The sequence below is a fragment of the Caenorhabditis elegans genome, chromosome IV (assembly GCF_000002985.6).
Source record: "Caenorhabditis elegans chromosome IV".
In the NCBI taxonomy this organism is placed as follows: Eukaryota; Metazoa; Nematoda; class Chromadorea; order Rhabditida; family Rhabditidae; genus Caenorhabditis; species Caenorhabditis elegans.
In genome coordinates, this window is record NC_003282.8 from 16,880,086 (window position 1) to 16,895,558 (window position 15,473).

Genomic DNA, 15,473 nt, shown 5'->3' on the forward strand with positions numbered 1-15,473 from the left:
CAAATTGATTTGTCGACAAGTTCAAATCGCCAGTTTGCAGATTTGCCGGAATTGTTCAATTCCGGCAATTCGCCGATTTGCCGGAAAAAATCGTTTGCCGCCCTCCCCTGATCAAGAGTAAACATGTTTTTGGTTAAGCTTACTGGAAAAAAGATCACTGTTTTCCTCATAATTGTAAAAGTTGTAAAAACTCGGGATTTTCATTAAAAGCACTGATAACATTGAATTTCCATTTGTTACAATAATTAGTTTTCAGAATTTCTAAAGTCTTGTAAAAAAGGGGTAAAAACTCGACTTTCATCGCTTTTACTGTTTTATTAAAATTAATTAACTTTAATTTTATTGTACCTCAAATTTTGACTAGTTGGAAAGTTTAGACCCTAATTTCGGAATTGTCACGTTTTTTCAAACACGCTCAAAATTAATTTGTCAACCATTAATCATTAACTATATATAAAAAAATACAGTTCGTCTGTCCGGAGTTTGTAGTCTATGTAGTCTTTGTAGTCTGTGACGTCACGCCCAAATTTCAGTGAGAATAGTGGGCGTGGCACCCTTCGTGGTGAGAACCATCGTGGTGGGACCCTTCGTGGTGAGACCCATCGTGGTGGGACCCTTCGCGGTGAGACCCATCGTGGTGAGACCCTTCGTGGTGAGACCCATCGTGGTGAGACCCTTCGTGGTGAGATCCAAAATGTTGGCGGGAAATTCAAATTTTAAGTGAAAAACATTTTGGCGGGAAATTCAAATTTTCAGTGAAAAAAATTTTAGCAGGAAATTCAAATTTTCAGTGAAAAAATTTGGGCGGGAAATTCAAATTTTCAGTAAAAAAAATGTTGGCGGGAAATTCAAATTTTAAGTGAAAAAAATTTTGGCGGGAAATTCAAATTTTCAGTGAAAAACATTTTGGCGGGAAATTCAAATTTTCAGTGAAAAAAATTTTAGCAGGAAATTCAAATTTTCAGTGAAAAAACTTGGGCGGGAAATTCAAATTTTCAGTGAAAAAAATTTTAGCGGGAAATTCAAATTTTCAGTAAAAAAAATTTTGGCGGGAAATTCAAACTTTCAGTGAAAAAAATTTTAGCGGGAAATTCAAATTTTCAGTAAAAAAAATTTTGGCGGGAAATTCAAATTTTCAGTGAAAAAAATTTTGGCGGGAAATTCAAATTTTTAGCGAAAAAAAATTTTGGCGGGAAATTCAAATTTTCAGTGAAAAAAATTTTGGCGGGAAATTCAAATTTTCAGTGAAAAAATTTTGGCGGGAAATTCAAATTTTCAGTGGAAAAAATTTTGGCGGGAAATTCAAATTTTCAGTGATAAAATTTTGGCGGGAAATTCAAATTTTCAGTGAAAAAATTTTGGCGGGAAATTCAAATTTTCAGTGGAAAAAATTTGGGCGGGAAATTCAAATTTTCAGTGAAAAAAAATTTTGGCGGGAAATTCAAACTTTCAGTGAAAAAAATTTTGGCGGGAAATTCAAATTTTCAGTGAAAAAATTTTGGCGGGAAATTCAAATTTTCAGTGAAAAAATTTTGGCGGGAAATTCAAATTTTCAGTGAAAAAAAAATTTGGCGGGAAATTCAAATTTTCAGTGATAAAATTTTGGCGGGAAATTCAAATTTTCAGTGAAAAAATTTTGGCGGGAAATTCCAATTTTCAGTGAAAAAAATTTTAGCGGGAAATTCAAATTTTCAGTAAAAAAAATTTTTGGCGGGAAATTCAAATTTTCAGTGAAAAAAATTTTGGCGGGAAATTCAAATTTTCAGTGAAAAAAATTTTAGCGGGAAATTCAAATTTTCAGTAAAAAAAATTTTGGCGGGAAATTCAAACTTTCAGTGAAAAAAATTTTAGCGGGAAATTCAAATTTTCAGTGAAAAAATTTGGGCGGGAAATTAAAATTTTCAGTGAAAAAATTTTGGCGGGAAATTCAAATTTTTAGCGAAAAAAAGTTTTGGCGGGAAATTCAAATTTTCAGTGAAAAAAATTTTGGCGGGAAATTCAAATTTTCAGTGAAAAAATTTTGGCGGGAAATTCAAATTTTCAGTGGAAAAAATTTTGGCGGGAAATTCAAATTTTCAGTAAAAAAAATTTGGGCGGGAAATTCAAATTTTCAGTGAAAAAAAATTTTGGCGGGAAATTCAAACTTTCAGTGAAAAAAATTTTGGCGGGAAATTCAAATTTTCAGTGAAAAAATTTTGGCGGGAAATTCAAATTTTCAGTGAAAAAATTTTGGCGGGAAATTCAAATTTTCCGTGAAAAAATTTTGGCGGGAAATTCAAATTTTCAGTGAAAAAAAATTTGGCGGGAAATTCAAATTTTCAGTGATAAAATTTTGGCGGGAATTTCAAATTTTCTGAGAAAAAAATTTTTGGAGGGAAATTCAAATTTTCTGAGAAAAAGATTTTGGCGGGAATTTCAATTTTGGTTTTGGAATCATCTGGAAAATTCCAGAAAATTCTATAATGTTCTAGAACTTTCTGGAAAATTCGAGAAAATTCTGGAATGTTCCAGAACCTTCTGGAAAGTTCCAGAACCTTCTGGAATGTTCCAGAACCTTCTGGAAAATTCGAAAAAAATTCTGGAATATTCGTGGTGAGACCCATAAATTTTGGCCGAAAACTCAAAATTTCTGAGAAAAAATTTTTGGCGGGAAATTCAAATTTTCTGAGAAACTTTTTGTTAGCTTAAGTACCACCTGGAACTGGCGAGACCCATCGTGGTGGGACCCTTAAAAATATGGGCGGGAACTTCAAAATTTATGAGAAAAGAAATTTTGGCGGGAATTCAAATTTCCAAGAAAAATTTTGGCGGGAAATTCAAATTTTCTGAGAAAAAGATTTTGACGGGAAATTCAAATTTTCTGAGGAAAACATTTGGCGGGAAATTCAAATTTTGATTCTGGAATCAATTTTTTGTTTCAGCACCTTCTGGAAGTTTCAAGAAAATTCTAGAATGTTCTAGAATCATCTGGAAAATTTAAAAAAGTTCTGAAATGCTCTACAACCTCCTATAACTGTAGGAGTTTTTATTTGTTTCGTCACATCTATATTCAAAGAACTTACTATTAGTAGTTAATTATTCAGACTTCTCCAGTTAAGGAAAGTTATTAACTTATTGAAAAAACTGTAACTCTGTGGAATTTTTTCAGGGGAGGGGGACAGCTCGCCACGCCAACAGTGAGAAAAATAGTGTGGTGCGCGGACCTCGAATGATGTCGGCGGCTGATATTACCTGGGGTACCGCTTTTTGCCTTTTCCCCGTGAGTGAACGAGAAAAAGGCGGGGACTATTTTGGCGTACACGCAACGCAGTTTTATAATTTTGAGTGTAGAAAAATCAGAACATTCTAACTGTCTCTTTGAATTTTCTGAATCGAATACCATGGAAGAAGAAAATGCGATTTAATCGATGAAGTTTTAACTTTTTTAATGATACATTTTTGAATGATTAAATGGACATCTATGTGTTATACATTTTAAACTCCGCCAGTCGTTGGCCGCGCCGGAGGCGCTGTCATCGGCTGGTTGATTGAATATTTATATAAAAAATCTGAAACTGACAAAAATTTTTCAAAATTTTTCTCATATTTTAGCATTTTCGCTAGTTTTTTATCAATTATAAAAACTTTGAAAAAGTTGATAATAGGAAAAAAAACTTATGAGAAAGAGTTTTAACATCTAATACCTCAGTGGGATTTTTTTTTCAAAATCTGGAATTATTTTTTCAAAACATCAGAAAAAATTTTAAAGTACAGTTAATTTCGAAAATAAATAAAATAATCCTCGATTACTTGCCTTCAGCATACAGAGTTTATTTTCACACAATTCACATAAAACTGAAGACAAACGTCTCCATATGTATGAATGTACCAGAAACTAACTCATCGATATTATGGAAATCGAAGAAAAACTCATTTCAAAACTGAGTTTAAACTCTAGAAAAACTCGGTCGCCTCGTACCAACTCTGATTATCACACCTACTTTTCTAATGCCGCTGCCTACAAGCATGCCTACTGCCAAAATGTACATGAAGACCCGAAATTATCAATTCAGCAAGGCATATCCAATGGTAAGGTATTGAGCGTTTTGCTTTTTATCCACATTATGAAAGTGAAGAAGTTATAAATAGTGTGTCTGTGAATCAAATTAAATGTTTGAGTGACAGACTAGTGAACAATTTCATTAAATGATGTGTGTAAAGATGCAAAATTTGAAGGGAAAATATATTGCGACGCTTTGGGTGAAACAGTGGATAATTAAAAAAAAAAGTCAAACCATTTCATTGCTACTTTTTCTATTTAGAAAGAATTAAGAAAGAGAGAAAAAAATTCAATTTGCAAAGTTTCTACTGTTTCATTGACCTTTTATAATTAAGAATAAGAGCCAATGTGAGAGCTTTGATGTTTGTGTATTTATAATTAGTCTTGAAAAACAATTTTTCGTTGAAATAAAATACTTCTTTCTTTGGAAAAAATGTTTTTTTTTGTGGCGTGGCAATGTTCAAACATGTTTTTAATTTTTTCAAGAACACATTTTTCATGTTTCATGTTGTTTTCATATTTTTTGATTAATTTCAATACGGTATTCGAAGATGACGATGACCTTAATCGGTATTACAGAATTTTTTTTTCAATAATTTTTTATTCAAGAAGTTAACATTTCTGATTACAATTTAACGTTAATTTGGGGGCTCAAGAGTTAAAAGTTGAGAGTTAAATTCAATGTTACCTAGCAGGGGTGTGCGGCAAATCTCAAAATTTGCCGAGCTCGGCAAATTCGGCAAATTCGGCAAATTTGCCGTGCTTAACAAACTCGGAAAATTTTGATAATTTTTGATGTTTTTTGGAACACCAAAACTACCGAATTATTAACACACATCTGGTTTCTGAATTAGTTCCGTGTAGTATGTCTGCTTAAGCATAAAACTAACTCAATTTTGTGTCCTTTTACTAAATTTTTGGCGAAAAAATCAATCAAAATTGTACTGTAAAATTTTTGACGTGTGCGGCAAATTTCGAAATTTGCCGAGATCGGCAAATTCGGCAAATCTACTTTTTTGAAATTTGCCGTGCTCGGCAAATCTACTTTTTTGAAATTTGCCGTGCTCGGCAAATTCGGCAAATTTGCCGCACACCCCTGTTACCTAGTGAAGCAATAATACTAATTCCAAATACTTGGCAAATGAAATAGTTTTATAATTATTTAGAGTTTTCAAAAATCTGTTATGAAAGCGATTTTCATTAAAAAATTTTCAAAGAAAATTTTTCAACTATTTCACACTGTTGATATAACTACAACACGTAACGATCTGCAAAATATGACAATTTTTACACACAAAAAAATGTCAAGTTATAATTGTACAAAATTATTGCAAAACGATTTTAGAAAATAATTGTTTCAGCAATGTCTCAAATAACTATAGAATTTAAAAATATAATTTTTGAGTAAATATCATAGGTTATGTTTTTCTTATCATATTCTTTTTGTTTCCATGATGAATAAATAAATAATAAATAATAAATCAATTGTTTTCGGGTAAAAAAAACAATTTTCATGAACAAATAGAAACAGTGCAAAGTTAAGATTTAAAATTTAGCGTTGAAAAATGTATGGAACGTGTCAAAAACTAGTAGAAAAATAAAATTATTAGATGTAATACCAGTTTACGAAATGAAACAGTTGAAACTTTTCACTTTCAAATAATTGGGATTTCCAATTGTTCACTGTCCCAACGTTAGTTCCTTGAATTGTTAACAATTAATTTTAATCAAATTTAAGAAAATATTGAAACAGAAGTTATTTACGTAAACCTTAATAATACCACTATGCTCTTTGTAACTTGTAGTTGGCGCATAAAATATGAAGTTCACTGATACTTAACAAATTACAATTTTCAAAAAAAAATTGGGGAAAAAAAATTTGGAAAAAACAACAATTTTTTAGTTAGTTGAGCCCCGTAAACCGCCAATCAATAAGTGGCAGGAATCCTTTTGACCAAAACGTCATAAAAATTGGAGATGGCAATATTGAAGATGTACCAACTATGCTGGTTGATACTTGGTACATATTCAACTCTTTGCTATTCAATGCTCTTTACATAAATTCTATGTCTGTACGTGATAACGTCTGGAAACGGACTAACCTCTCCCAAATGCCTTGCATGCAGTTTTTCCCAAAAATTAATTCAAAGATGTATATAATATCACCGTATTTTGAGTAGACAAACCTTTTTTGGTAGTAGGCGAGAATGTAGGCACGTACGCCTGAAACATGCTTGACCAATTGTTTCCGGTACCTTCTAGGACGTTTTTGAACTTTATAGCTGTTCTTTAAATAATTTGAACGTTTTTGAAAATTTTCAAGCTTTAAAAAATTTTAAATACTTAAATTTAAAAAAATTTCACGCTTTTCCAAACTTTCTGAACTATCTTATTTTTCAAAAAAAAATTTCTGTTTCAAATACTTGTTAATTTGTCTTACTGTTGTACTTTTTAATGATGTATTCATTTGGCGAGGATGAGATAAATAATACAACAATTTTTTTTGAGTTTCTGTGAAAAGAGGTTTTGTTGTGAAAGTAGCACCGTTTCAATTCTAATATGCACATTTTTTAAAAACAAACTGAAACCGTCAACTTTGTTTTTTTAATTGAGAAAATCTCAAAATCATTTTCACTTTTTAAAATTAAAAAATCCCCGTTTCATCACTTCTTTAGAAAAGTTTATTTTCCCCAGTGGACCAATGGCAGAAGCAGCAGTCAAAATAAGAAATGCCAACAATAAATAGGGCTATTCAAGTTTGATTTTTGTTTGAAAATTGATTTGAATAAAGTTGTTAGAGTTAAGTTTTATTTAAATTCGTTTATAAATAGCTATGAAGAATGTTTTAAAATTTTTTTATTAAAGATTCAATTTTTCTCTGTTTTGATATATTCATAAAACGACGAACTTTATTAATTTTAGTCAACATCAAAAAGTTCATCAGAATGTTTCGAGTATTTTCAAGGAAGTAAGCAACGTGAAGCCCCGACATCACCCAGGATTGGTAGAAAATTGTGAAAATCTTTATTTAATGAATATTAAACAGTGGCAATAGCAATTTTCAGAGAACATCAAATTTGAAAATATACTGAAGCAGGAAATATTTAATAAAATTAGTGTTCTATTTGAAACTTGCAGTCTGTGGCGCATAAAAAAAGGACTTTGTTGAAACTTAATCAATTATAATTATTTTTGACAAAAAACATTTCAGTTTCAAATTGTTTTAATTATCATTTCGATATTCTGAATTAATATTATACAGGCCATTTTTAGTTGTTCAATTTTAAATAACTGGATATTTTTGCTGATAATGTCGTCCACCAATAAGCGATGAGAAACGGGCGTAGTCAACGTTGCTGATTGGTCAGCAGTTTATTGTAATTTTTGAGTAAAATTATACTATTTATATTCACAATAAAGATAAATAACCACCGAATATTACTAATACATTTCTAAATTCGTTTTTTATCATGTTAGTTTCTTGAAACAGTGTATTTATTTTATTGTTTTATTTTTCAGATCACATCTCAAAACTCATTTATTCTACATAGAAAATAATTGGCACACCGTTTCTGAATTCGTAATTATCGTATTAAATAGAAAAATTCTCAAAAATTCAAAAGAATGTTGACCAATCAGCGAGTTCGACCACGCTTTAATCTGAAAATTTTGAATGCAAAGAGTTGTTTTCAGTGTTGGGAATCAACTCAAAATTTCACTAAAATCCAAAAATTTTGAAAATTTACCATTCAAAAATTGCACTGTTTTGAGAAAAAAATGTTAGAAATTTCAAACCCTCAGAAAAACATTTGGGAATATTCAAAGTTTGAGATTTTGTTTGGTACTGAATATTTTTGCACAAACCCTTTCGTTATCAAAACTGTCTAAAACCGACTAATAGTTTGTTGGTATGTAAATTTTTGTTTTGTGCTAGTACTGGTAGACAAATTTCTAGGTTAGATTTTGGAAAGCCCTGGTTTTTTGAAATGTGTTTTAAAATAAATTGGTACTTGATGCAAATGGAAAGATTTAATTAAAAATTAATGAAGTTTTTCGAGTAATTTGCAATTTTCTAATAGAGTTGAAAGGAGCACTGTATTTGTCAGTTGAATGAACGTTTATATGAACAATCCGAAACTGACAAAAACTCCGAAAAATTGTTTTTTCTCATTTATTGAAATTTCTGGCAAAGCACCTTCCAAGAGTAGCTTAATCGATTTTTTAATAAAACAAAAATTTTCACGGTTTTTCAAAACTGAATATAGTTTAATTAATCCAAACAATTTTTAATATTACACTTAATTTCAGTGAAAATCCTTGCCATTTTCAAGTGAAAAATACGACAAATCTAAAAAAATTAAATCAAAATAAAAATGTGAGTCAGACAAGCATGCATAAAATAGACACAGGTACCTGAAGAGGTGCCCGCCGGGAAAATTTAAAATTTGACTGATTTTTTTCACGTTGCAAGCTTTATTTGTAACAAAATAGTAATTTTTTCACATAGCTAATTTTCACTTTAATTGTCTCAAAAATTTTTTAACAATTTTTACGGTTTCATAGTTTTAATAAAATTCGATGTTATTTCTTGAATGTGGTTAATCAATCAATTTACTATATATAAAGCGCGTCCTTCTGTCCCTATGTAGTTTGATCTCTGATCAGAGCAACGAAGTTTTGGGAAACCTTATGCTAAATGCGCAGCAGACACCGATCGAGATCCGCGATAGACACCGTATATCTAATGTGTTTTCTCAAAAAAGTCGGGGGCCGCGCCGTAGGTGCGGTCCACGGCTGGTAAATTATAGCCGTCTTGTTACTTTTCAATTTCACTGGCTTTACAATTTTTCAGGTTCTTCAGGCTTTCCATGAGGATGCACATTATCAAAAACAAAATTTTCATCAAAATTTTAAATCAAAAATATGAAACAGTAAATGTTGAATTTTTCATCAAAATTTGTATCTGCCCATTTTTAACGTAGTTCTTACTTCCAAGACTAAATATTCGTGAAAAAATATTCTCGAAACTGTGAAAATTTGAACGTTTTTTTTTCAAAAATAACAATGGAAATATAGTTTTAATTGCGCTTCAAAACTGTGTAAAACAAAAATCTAATTTAACATTGAACTTTTTCCAATTTTTGTATAACATTGTTTTTTTTTATGTTGTTCATATATTTCTTTTCGTATAGTTAGGGTAGGGTATTATAATTCCGAAATCTACATGAAATTTCAAAGTTTTCCCTCATCTTTTCTCAAAAACTACGCAGATGTTTTCTGGGGTTTTTAATATTACTTTTCTACCAATAAGTTGATATGATTTGATCTATATCTACATTAAAAATGTTCAGAAAAATGATTAAATTTAATAATCAAGTTAATGATTGAAATCGCCAAGGTGTGACTGAAGTTGTTTTAAAATTTATATTTTCCGAAAAAAAAAATCCACTGTTTCAGATATTCAATTTTAGTTGAACATTTAATTTAAATTTATTATTTGTGTTCATGAAGGAATACACTATCACCTGTAAAAAACAAAATATGAAGTTTTCCTTTTTTTGAAAAAAAAATTACCAGTTTCAGTTAGTCTATATTCAATGAACAAAATTATTGCATTAATTCTCTTCTAGTTAGTGTGTGAAAAAATCACTGCAACATTTTATCACCTAGAAAAAAATCTCAAAGAATTTTTTCTTTTAAGATAGTCGCAAATAACTTCATGATCTTCTCTTCGATATATAGTGATAATCGATGTATCAAGTCTTACCTTCAATAGCTTCAACAGTGAAATTCGCCAGGCTTGAAGCCATCTTTATTCTCGCGGAAATTTCTTAAATTGAATAATCTAATCAACGTTTCAGTATCATTGGATCACCTGTTATTGCAGAAAAAATCATCTAAATTTGGAGTAGAGAACATGCTTATTTCTTTTAAATTTTCTTCAGTTTCATGTTCTCTATAAATCGTGATGCTTTTTTCAGTTATTGATTTATGACATGTTGGAGTTTTTAAATCTAAAATATTGCTAGAGACTTCAATTTTCCTTAAAATGCAAAGTTTTAGCCAAAATCTGCTTAAACTCTTAATCTCTTTTTCTGACAACAAAAGTTTGAAAAGTCTACTAACCATTTACCTTTGAAAAAAAAAACAAATTATCATTTGTTGAAACAGCATTTTTTTTTCGCAAAAAATTGCTCATTTGCATGTTTTACATAGTCTTGAGAAATTTCATTGTTAAAATTTTGAGCACATTTGCTGAAATGTTCAAAAATTAAAAAATTGTGTTCAGGACGATCTGGTTTTTAAAAAAAAACGAGAAACCTCTGAAAATTGAATGAGATTTTGAGAAGCCCCCTTGCTTTTGGGGTTCAGGGCATTTACGAGATAAAAAAAGAAACTAGTACAGCCTGAGCAAATGAGGTTTTCGAATCACAAATCCCCATTTATGTAAAGTTTCTATGAAAAAAGAAACATTTTCGCGTGAATCAAGAAATGTGAAAAATGGATTTTAAATTTCAGAACTGTTGACTTTATCAGTTTTTACTTGACAATTATATTTTTCGCAAAAATGTGAAACAGGTTAGTTTTAACTTTAGTGCTACCAAATTTTACAGTTCACCGGAAAAAAAAGCGTTAGAAAAATTAAAACTTAGTTTTTTTGAACCAAAAAATAAAATTTTAAAAAGTCCCTAAACTTGTTTTGTTACAAACGATTATATTAATATTAAAAGGAGATGAATATGTTTCTCAAAAAAACGATGTTTCAAAATGATCTTATGAAAAACTTTGCTGCACTTAAAACAGTTTTAAATATGATTCAAAACATTTTTAAAATAGACTACAAAGATCTCTACGATTGATAATTCTTAAAAATCTAGAAATCATACAAAGGTACGAGAAAATAGGTTCACACTTTTCAGTGATATGTTATAAAGTTTCAAAGTATTTTAAAATTTCTTGAAATTGTACAGACATATTGTACCTCCAAAAGTCAATTTGTTTGTTGTCAGAAAATTTGTAAAATAATTTACATCTGCAAATAATTACAGAAATTCGGGGGCAAGAACAGTTTGAACAAATTAACAAATTGGTGAACAAATTGGTGAGAAATTAAAACTGAAATTCTCTCAAATTACTTTTGTTTTAGCAACTTGTTGAAAATTGGAACAAACTATTCTTAACTTGCATTTCTTTTGTGAAAATTTTGAAACAGTAAATTTTAAAAAAAAATCACTTAAGTTAAATTTTTCGAATATAACTCACCTCACAGTGTTCACCTGCAACAAACCTGATTTTCTACGTGCCTGCCTACCGCCTATTTACTCAGCGAGAACCAGGGGCTGTTGATATCTTAAAATTTTTTATATTTACGATTTTTGAAGATTGGCACAAATTTGTATATTTTGACGAAAATTTTCGAGACTTTTTTTTTTGAATATGTAATTTTTTTTAATTTGAAAAAGTGAAAAGGCTTGGAGAATTACAATTTTTAAGTTTTCTATACAAATAATGTTTGCGAAACAGTAATAATTTTCATTGCCAAAAACTTTCACAAATGAGTTTGAAATATCAGACGTTTTTCGCAAAATTAATGAAACCACTTTCAAACATATTTCAAAATTTATCGACAGCAAAATGGTTCTAGAGTGTTATTTTTAACGGTTTCAAGTTTTTCATAAATTAGTGAGCATTTTTCCTATTTCTTGGTTCTCCTATTTCTATGCATTTTAAACCAAACTCCAATTGATTCAGCTCACAGTGTCATAGTATTCATGCAAGTATTGAAATAGTCGAAAATTTTTGATTTTTTGAAAAAAAAAACCATTTTTAAACATTAAAAAAAACAATGATAAAATTTTAAAAAAACTAGAAGTTTTGAGAGTGAAGTCATAAAAAACAAGAAAAATTATATAATGAACATTAGCATTGATAATGAAAGAGACTGTTGCGTATCAAAAATTAATTATTAAAAAAAAATATTTTTACAATCAAAAAGTTTCAATATTAATTTTTTCAATTTCTTCTAATTGTTATATACAAAAAGTTAAATGCAGTATAAATTTTTAATAAACTTTTAAATGAATTTTTGATCTTTTTTATTGCCACAACTTTCAATTGTTAATATAATGTTACAGAAGAAACTTACAGTTCTAGTGCTCCCATAAGTTTAAGAATATTGAGCAGTTCTTTGTTGGAAAGATGAAAAAGAAAAAAAACGGTCAGCCATGACTGCAGGAAAAGACACAAATGAGCAAACCTCTTGAGACATTGTGAGCGGCGCGGTCCATTTGGAAATAATATTGTATCGATCCATTTTTCTGCAAAGGAGAGCGTCGCAGCTGCTTGTGAAATACTTTGTGATCAAAGAGATTAAGCAATCGTGCAGAAATAGGTAAAATTACATATAAACAATGTGAAACAGTAGAAATTTACGATTTCTTCTCGGCAGGTGGAGTTTCTTGTTGATTGAAATTAAAGATTTTTACAATAAGAATAATCTAACTTTTTTGCATATCTTTTAAAGTTGGTATTACAGTTACTCAAGTTTAAAACCGATGAAATTAGTATCTCTATCTAGATTTTAATTGGTTTTAATCAAAAATATCGAACCCTTACCCATTAATTAACGCCAATGATAAGCGAACTTTTGGAAAGAATGTGAACAGTTAAAATTTTTGAATGTTTAATTCAATAATTTTTTTTCAAAGAGCATATGCAAAACATACGTATCGCGGGCATTCTGATGAAACATGTTAAATAGTTAAACATCTTGAACAAAACAAAACAAGTTTGCGAGGATAGTTGTGATATATGTTGTTTATTTTTTCAAAAGCTATCACGCTTTCCACATGAATAAACACTCAAAATTTTTATTATGTATTCAACCGAGTTTTTCAGTTTTCAAAAAAGTATTGTTTCAGAACATTGTTAAATGTTTGAAAAAATAATGAAATTTCAATTTTTTTGCCATCACCCGACGGTTTGCGAGCTGCGCTAGTGTGGCGTATATCAGGGCTGTGCGGCAACCGGGATTTTCGGCAACCGGCAATTGCCGAAGTTTGCAAAAGATAATGTTCGTTTTCTCGTTTACGGCGAAATATTAGCATTTTTCAGGCTCTCCGAATGCTTTTTCTGAGCTACAGAATTTTTGACATTGATATCGGCAGTTGCCGAAGTTGCCGAACTCCAAAATTTTCGGCAACCGGCAACTCGGTTCGTATATAATGTTGTACCAACTCTAGGTCTAACAGCAAAAAAGGGTGTAATTAATTGTCTTTTTAAACATACTTTTACAACAAAACATCCAAATAAATGTGCAAAAATCAAATTTGAATTAATAATTCGAATATTCGATATTTAAGGATCTTTTTTAAGAACATCCATCAAAACATGAAAATTTGTAATAAATAAAAATAATTTCAGAAACTGTATTTTTTAAATTGATCAAAATTAGGATTTCCACTTCTGTTCAAAAAGTATAGTGTTGTCGATTCTGCCCCTTACGGAGCTATCCCGACAACCTTACAGTACTATAATATTGGTTTCCCATTGAATAGCCCACTATTCTTAACCAATATCCGTACTGTTATGTCTTCCAATTATTATCTCTTTATTACACTTTATTTCATGCAAATCCATCCATTATTCGCCGAGATATAAACTTATCAACAAATATTCATATTCAAATCTCGCGCCACTATCTAATAGTAGCGCGATCGCGGCGAGACCCACGCGTCTCTAACTTCTTGGCATCGTGTCAAGTGCAACGACCCCCCGCGATGACGTCGAATATGTTTGTCAGTTGCGATGCAATTCCGGTGAAATCCACACGTTTTCATTTTCCCAACGTGTTGATATTTATTCAGTTCGTTAGATATAATTCCTAAATAACGGTTTGTACCATCCTTAGTCTAAATGACTCATAATACCATCATATTCGTCTGCAGAGGGTTTAACACCATCTATTAAGAACTTTTAATACCATCCTTTATTGTTCTTGAATGTATTTCCCTCTTTTTACTTGTTTTATCCTATTTAGAGTCCTGCTCTACCCACACGGGAGAGGTTGTATAATAAATAGGTTTTTGAGTATTACTTTGTTCGTATTACACCGCTTATCTCACATAATTCAGATGCTTTACTGGGACACACGGGGAGAGAGAGAGAAAGGGACCGGAGACGTGATCGATACCGACTACTTACACCCTACACGGCCTCCACATGGTGCATCGAACCGGTCAAGGATCAAGGAAGGAGTTAAAGGTAATCTTTCATTCAAAATTATCGATAAAAATGCAAAAAATTTCACTTAAAAACCTCTAAAATCACCATTTTTCTACCAAAACCTCTCTTCAAATTTTCATTTTTTCCAAAAAAAACTCTATCAAAATTCCAATTTTTACCTAAAAAATCAATAAAAATCCAATTTCTATTACAAAATTCATATTAAAATTGCATAAAAATCGATAATGAACGGAAGATTAACTTAAAACCCTCTTTGATTCCTAAAAAAGACCCAGTCGGACCAATCTCTCCTCTCTATTGTGCTCAGAAATCACTGAATTTCAAACAAATAACTCAATAATCCAAGTAAATTCCATCGAGTGTATCCTCATCTGATCCGAACGAGGAAATATTCCGTAGACTTCGTAAAAAATTCGCAAACGAATCCAAAAATCTGCACAAATCGAAGATTTGGTGGAAAAATTCGCCAAATCGAGCTGTATCGCTAAAAAGATCAGGCAAAAATGCCTCAAAATCGATTATCTGCTCAAAAATGTGTAGATTTATTATCCTTCTCATCAAGTTTCACGAAAAATTCATGAAAATCATGCAAAATTCCCATTAAAATCCACTGAACCCCGATTAAATTCGTTGTATTCGCGTGACTACGGTAGACAATTATGTGCATCCTGACGTGCGGGTGTTTGCGTACACTTCGCCTCCCCCCACAATTTCAAATGAAAATTATTCATATTTTTTAGGCAAAAAGCCAATATTATCGTCAGAACTACCGATTTACACACACACGTGGTGTCAATCTGTCTCATTGCGACTCATCGCGAGAAAATGCGGAAAATTTTTTCAAAAAAATCGTGACGTCACAGAGGCGAGAGTGCAATAGAGCAGCTTTGCTGCCGATGGCCGCAATTTATTTTTTCAATATTTTTCTGCTTTTTATCGCGTTTTCAATTGAATTTCAATAGTTTTCAGATAAATTTTACGAATTTAATTGTGTCATTATGTTTAATTCGTATTTTACTTCATACAATCGACCCAATTTTTTGTTTTTTCCGCTTAATTTTCAGAATTATCGTGAGAGAACGGATTGTTGGGCGAATGAAGCCGTTTCATATATGTTTTCGATGAAAACGATAATGTTAATAAGCTTTACATGTACTTTTCGGTTCTATACTTTCTTAATCCGTCTTTT

General features: G+C 30.7%; 51 non-coding genes across 51 annotated transcripts; 21 read left to right on the forward strand and 30 right to left on the reverse strand.

Annotated features, from left to right (window-relative positions):
• Positions 1–204: 204 nt before the first annotated feature.
• 21ur-7730 lies at positions 205–225 on the forward strand. Its single transcript, NR_067794.1, has one exon.
• A 3,413-nt stretch (positions 226–3,638) lies between these two features.
• 21ur-11765 lies at positions 3,639–3,659 on the forward strand. The gene has a single exon (NR_067795.1).
• A 385-nt stretch (positions 3,660–4,044) lies between these two features.
• On the reverse strand, positions 4,045–4,065 carry 21ur-285. Its single transcript, NR_067796.1, has one exon.
• Positions 4,046–4,066, reverse strand: 21ur-8625. The gene has a single exon (NR_067797.1).
• A 70-nt stretch (positions 4,067–4,136) lies between these two features.
• 21ur-2658 lies at positions 4,137–4,157 on the reverse strand. The gene has a single exon (NR_067798.1).
• A 426-nt stretch (positions 4,158–4,583) lies between these two features.
• 21ur-12054 lies at positions 4,584–4,604 on the forward strand. Its single transcript, NR_067799.1, has one exon.
• Positions 4,585–4,605, forward strand: 21ur-3779. The gene has a single exon (NR_067800.1).
• An 831-nt stretch (positions 4,606–5,436) lies between these two features.
• Positions 5,437–5,457, forward strand: 21ur-7673. Its single transcript, NR_067801.1, has one exon.
• A 267-nt stretch (positions 5,458–5,724) lies between these two features.
• 21ur-2657 lies at positions 5,725–5,745 on the reverse strand. The gene has a single exon (NR_067802.1).
• On the reverse strand, positions 5,726–5,746 carry 21ur-2572. Its single transcript, NR_067803.1, has one exon.
• A 748-nt stretch (positions 5,747–6,494) lies between these two features.
• Positions 6,495–6,515, forward strand: 21ur-5088. The gene has a single exon (NR_067804.1).
• 21ur-11075 lies at positions 6,498–6,518 on the forward strand. Its single transcript, NR_067805.1, has one exon.
• Positions 6,519–6,558: 40 nt separating this feature from the next.
• Positions 6,559–6,579, reverse strand: 21ur-15349. Its single transcript, NR_067806.1, has one exon.
• On the reverse strand, positions 6,562–6,582 carry 21ur-3879. The gene has a single exon (NR_067807.1).
• Positions 6,583–6,741: 159 nt separating this feature from the next.
• 21ur-6493 lies at positions 6,742–6,762 on the forward strand. The gene has a single exon (NR_067808.1).
• A 164-nt stretch (positions 6,763–6,926) lies between these two features.
• Positions 6,927–6,947, forward strand: 21ur-12430. The gene has a single exon (NR_067809.1).
• A 15-nt stretch (positions 6,948–6,962) lies between these two features.
• 21ur-11804 lies at positions 6,963–6,983 on the forward strand. Its single transcript, NR_067810.1, has one exon.
• Positions 6,984–7,069: 86 nt separating this feature from the next.
• On the reverse strand, positions 7,070–7,090 carry 21ur-338. The gene has a single exon (NR_067811.1).
• 21ur-11995 lies at positions 7,071–7,091 on the reverse strand. Its single transcript, NR_067812.1, has one exon.
• Positions 7,092–7,294: 203 nt separating this feature from the next.
• Positions 7,295–7,315, forward strand: 21ur-1333. Its single transcript, NR_067813.1, has one exon.
• Positions 7,316–7,462: 147 nt separating this feature from the next.
• Positions 7,463–7,483, reverse strand: 21ur-3621. The gene has a single exon (NR_067814.1).
• A 365-nt stretch (positions 7,484–7,848) lies between these two features.
• On the forward strand, positions 7,849–7,869 carry 21ur-14193. The gene has a single exon (NR_067815.1).
• Positions 7,863–7,883, reverse strand: 21ur-1494. The gene has a single exon (NR_067816.1).
• On the reverse strand, positions 7,867–7,887 carry 21ur-1279. Its single transcript, NR_067817.1, has one exon.
• Positions 7,888–8,111: 224 nt separating this feature from the next.
• 21ur-10 lies at positions 8,112–8,132 on the reverse strand. Its single transcript, NR_067818.1, has one exon.
• Positions 8,133–8,637: 505 nt separating this feature from the next.
• Positions 8,638–8,658, forward strand: 21ur-1701. Its single transcript, NR_067819.1, has one exon.
• A 244-nt stretch (positions 8,659–8,902) lies between these two features.
• On the reverse strand, positions 8,903–8,923 carry 21ur-486. Its single transcript, NR_067820.1, has one exon.
• A 199-nt stretch (positions 8,924–9,122) lies between these two features.
• On the reverse strand, positions 9,123–9,143 carry 21ur-11377. Its single transcript, NR_067821.1, has one exon.
• A 390-nt stretch (positions 9,144–9,533) lies between these two features.
• 21ur-6415 lies at positions 9,534–9,554 on the forward strand. The gene has a single exon (NR_067822.1).
• On the forward strand, positions 9,537–9,557 carry 21ur-14148. The gene has a single exon (NR_067823.1).
• Positions 9,558–9,658: 101 nt separating this feature from the next.
• On the forward strand, positions 9,659–9,679 carry 21ur-6727. The gene has a single exon (NR_067824.1).
• 21ur-11140 lies at positions 9,660–9,680 on the forward strand. Its single transcript, NR_067825.1, has one exon.
• Positions 9,681–10,027: 347 nt separating this feature from the next.
• Positions 10,028–10,048, forward strand: 21ur-2200. Its single transcript, NR_067826.1, has one exon.
• Positions 10,049–10,142: 94 nt separating this feature from the next.
• 21ur-13541 lies at positions 10,143–10,163 on the reverse strand. The gene has a single exon (NR_067827.1).
• Positions 10,144–10,164, reverse strand: 21ur-13058. The gene has a single exon (NR_067828.1).
• Positions 10,165–10,551: 387 nt separating this feature from the next.
• On the reverse strand, positions 10,552–10,572 carry 21ur-8043. The gene has a single exon (NR_067829.1).
• Positions 10,573–10,843: 271 nt separating this feature from the next.
• Positions 10,844–10,864, forward strand: 21ur-9746. The gene has a single exon (NR_067830.1).
• A 73-nt stretch (positions 10,865–10,937) lies between these two features.
• Positions 10,938–10,958, reverse strand: 21ur-1500. Its single transcript, NR_067831.1, has one exon.
• A 226-nt stretch (positions 10,959–11,184) lies between these two features.
• Positions 11,185–11,205, reverse strand: 21ur-5340. Its single transcript, NR_067832.1, has one exon.
• A 292-nt stretch (positions 11,206–11,497) lies between these two features.
• Positions 11,498–11,518, reverse strand: 21ur-9882. The gene has a single exon (NR_067833.1).
• 21ur-12042 lies at positions 11,499–11,519 on the reverse strand. Its single transcript, NR_067834.1, has one exon.
• A 227-nt stretch (positions 11,520–11,746) lies between these two features.
• Positions 11,747–11,767, forward strand: 21ur-380. The gene has a single exon (NR_067835.1).
• On the reverse strand, positions 11,761–11,781 carry 21ur-1186. The gene has a single exon (NR_067836.1).
• Positions 11,762–11,782, reverse strand: 21ur-1367. Its single transcript, NR_067837.1, has one exon.
• On the reverse strand, positions 11,766–11,786 carry 21ur-11667. Its single transcript, NR_067838.1, has one exon.
• A 606-nt stretch (positions 11,787–12,392) lies between these two features.
• 21ur-1395 lies at positions 12,393–12,413 on the reverse strand. The gene has a single exon (NR_067839.1).
• Positions 12,396–12,416, reverse strand: 21ur-8550. The gene has a single exon (NR_067840.1).
• Positions 12,417–12,637: 221 nt separating this feature from the next.
• On the reverse strand, positions 12,638–12,658 carry 21ur-8453. Its single transcript, NR_067841.1, has one exon.
• On the reverse strand, positions 12,642–12,662 carry 21ur-11035. The gene has a single exon (NR_067842.1).
• Positions 12,663–12,998: 336 nt separating this feature from the next.
• On the forward strand, positions 12,999–13,019 carry 21ur-7135. The gene has a single exon (NR_067843.1).
• A 382-nt stretch (positions 13,020–13,401) lies between these two features.
• Positions 13,402–13,422, reverse strand: 21ur-6454. The gene has a single exon (NR_067844.1).
• Between the last annotated feature and the right edge of the window lie 2,051 nt (positions 13,423–15,473).